Here is a 2,914-nt window from a genome sequence, read left to right on the forward strand (position 1 = left end):
AACAGAGGTCATTAAATTATCAGTTTTATGCTTGGGGAGGTGTGGTGTATAAATTATTTATCTCTTTATGCCACACTTTGCTTGGCACAGCCCCCCCCCCCCATGTCATGTCAATATATCCAATCAATCTCTTAGAAATCTCTTCCGGAGAAACATGGTCATCCGCAGCCCGAGCTTGATGACAACAAACAGTGCTCATACTGGAGCCAACACTGGTATTGGCAAAGAAGACAGCGCTGGACCTGGCCAAAGAGAGGTAGTGATCTACAAGTGATACTAAAGCCATGATGATGTTACCATACGGCACATATGAACGATGTCTCTCCCATACCTGTGAATTAGGTCTTTGGCTCTTTCCTCACATTAGTCTTATCATTGATTCCGTCAAATCCCTCTCCTTGCCTAATTCTCAAAATGCTTTCTCGTGTACTTAGGGAAGCCAAAGCAGTAAAACACCTGATCTCAGCGAAGCCAAGCAGTCAAAACACCTTGATCTGGAATACTATCTTGTTTGTCATCGTCAACTCCCGTATGGCGCTCGGGAGAGACGAAGGTCGTAGAGCCATGCGTTCTCCGAAACACAACCCAATCCAAGCCGCACTGCTTTCCTGTAAACACAGCGCGCATCCAACCCCGAACCAGCCGCCCCAATGTGTCGGAAGGATAACGCACCGTGCTACCTGGCGACCTTGGGTTAGCGCCGCACTGCGCACGGCCCGCCAACGAGAGTCCTGATAGTGCGCGACGAACAAGATATCGCCTACCGGCCAAAACCCTCCCTAACCCAGACGACACCTACGGCCAATTGTGCGTCCTCCCCACGACCTCCGATCCGCGGCGATCGCGGCCGAGCACCACGACAGGAGCGGCCTGGACTGCCTCTGGCGGGACACACCCAGCGAACAGATACAATCTTGCCGTGCAGTGTGGGCGCCCGACTAGGCACACGCACAATAAGCGCTTGCGATGCGTCCGTCCGACTGCTAATGGAGCACTGCACCCCTGCGCCACCCGGGGCTTTCCTCCACACCCCGTATGCGGTGCGGCCCTGGCTTCACGGGTGGAATGTTTTACAGAATTTGACATGCCTAAGATCAGCTGTTAAAAAATGCGAGTTGCGTGGCTTCGTGTCGTGTGGATCCTAGCGTATGGGGATGTGTTCCCCACGGACCTCCCGGTCGCGGCCGGCTGCGACAGAGCCTGGGCTCGAACCCAGAATCTCTGGTGGCACAGCTAGCGCTGCGATGCAGTGCTCTAGACCACTGCGCCACCCGGGAGGCCCGGATGTACAGGAATTTGACTAAATMAAATGGTGCTGCTGTACCACATGGGGATGTGTTAAACTTAATCCCCAGCCTGAAGTGTAGCCGAATTGCAAGACGCTTCGGGAGGGCCCTCACGTGTGCCACATTCGAGCCTCGGTGTGAGCCGAATCAGGAAGAAGCGTTAAGTAGGATATACTGCCTCAATAAACTGATATACAGACAAAAAATATATATKTGGACCTCAGAATCACAATCCACGTACAGTATGTATACTATAAACACKAACTAAAAATGACATACTACACTATAAGTCCATGAGTGAGAAGACCAACATGGACCAGGTGGCTGTTTGGTAAGGGCCACTGTGTGGGGTAGGAAGCTGGATCTACCAATGAACTGATTGAACTGATCATAGTTTTCTATTTGTAGAATGAGTTGTGTTACAGCTGGGCTTTAATATGTTCTCATCAATGTGCTAATGCTACTATGTAGTCCAATGATAACACAACACACAAACTGTAGTAGTATATCAACAGGTATCSTACTTAGCAGGTGGTGCCAGACAGGTACCGGGGTTGCTGCTGGCAATTTATCACCCACATAATGTGGAATCCTTTAAATTAAATATTGTATGCAGCTATGAAGGCTCTGTCCAATATCCTCCTGAAAAGTAACTATGATTGACATCCTGAGTTGAATTTGGATTGGGCTGGAATTAWTTTCTTGGATGGTAATTTATTTTCCACAATTTCTTTACAGGGGCTAGAATCATCATGGCCTGCAGAGACATGGAGAAAGCTGAGGGAGCCCTGAAAGAAGTCATACAAGGCTCTGGCAGCCAAAATGTTGTCATCAAGAAGCTTGATTTGTCAAACACCAAGTCCATCCGGGAGTTTGCAGAGACCATCAACAAGGGTCAGAGGACATGAGTCATGGTTGTTGCTTAGTTCATCCCCATGATATCTCCATACCGTATTTTATTCCACCATAGTCAAACCTCAAACACACTTTACAAACTGAGACTTGATTATATCGCAACTTCATTGACACAGTAATTGATTAATTGGCACTCCTGTCAACATTTTGACATTTTATAATATTTCTGTAGAAGAGACTAAACTCAACATCCTCATCAACAATGCTGGCGTCATGATGTGTCCGTARGGGAAAACAGCTGATGGATTTGAAATGCAGATTGGTGTCAACCACATGGGTAAGTGAAGCTACATAGCACAGGGAAGAGAAGCAAAGTTCCTCTTTGGCCAGGCATCACATGATGCTAAAATCTAAAAGGCACAGACATACCACATATTATTGATTATTGACCAGTGACTAGTAGCCATTCCTATAAGGAAGTGCTTATTTATCTGTTTACTTCCTTGTGGACAGCTGGACATGAAGCTCAATGCTTCCCTTAGAGATTTGGTTTTGTTATGACAGAAATACACTAAATGATTGATGACTCTGGCCTTACCCACTACTGACTAACCACATGGATGATTGCATGTGGCGCACATCCAAGGAGGAAGGTTCCAGATGTTAGCAGTTGATGTTACTCTTCAATAACACAGACCCCAAGGCAAATCAGGGGGAGGAAAATGGGTTTATTCAAAGAGGACAAATCATGTTTGGAAGTAGATGGTAGATGG

At 47.1% G+C, this 2,914-nt stretch overlaps 1 pseudogene; it reads left to right on the forward strand.

The window, feature by feature from the left end:
• LOC112068633 (retinol dehydrogenase 12-like) overlaps positions 1–2,914 on the forward strand; it is a 67,790-nt pseudogene that overhangs the window by 56,157 nt on the left and 8,719 nt on the right.

Source organism: Salvelinus sp. IW2-2015, unplaced genomic scaffold, assembly GCF_002910315.2.
Source record: "Salvelinus sp. IW2-2015 unplaced genomic scaffold, ASM291031v2 Un_scaffold629, whole genome shotgun sequence".
In the NCBI taxonomy this organism is placed as follows: domain Eukaryota; kingdom Metazoa; phylum Chordata; class Actinopteri; order Salmoniformes; family Salmonidae; genus Salvelinus; species Salvelinus sp. IW2-2015.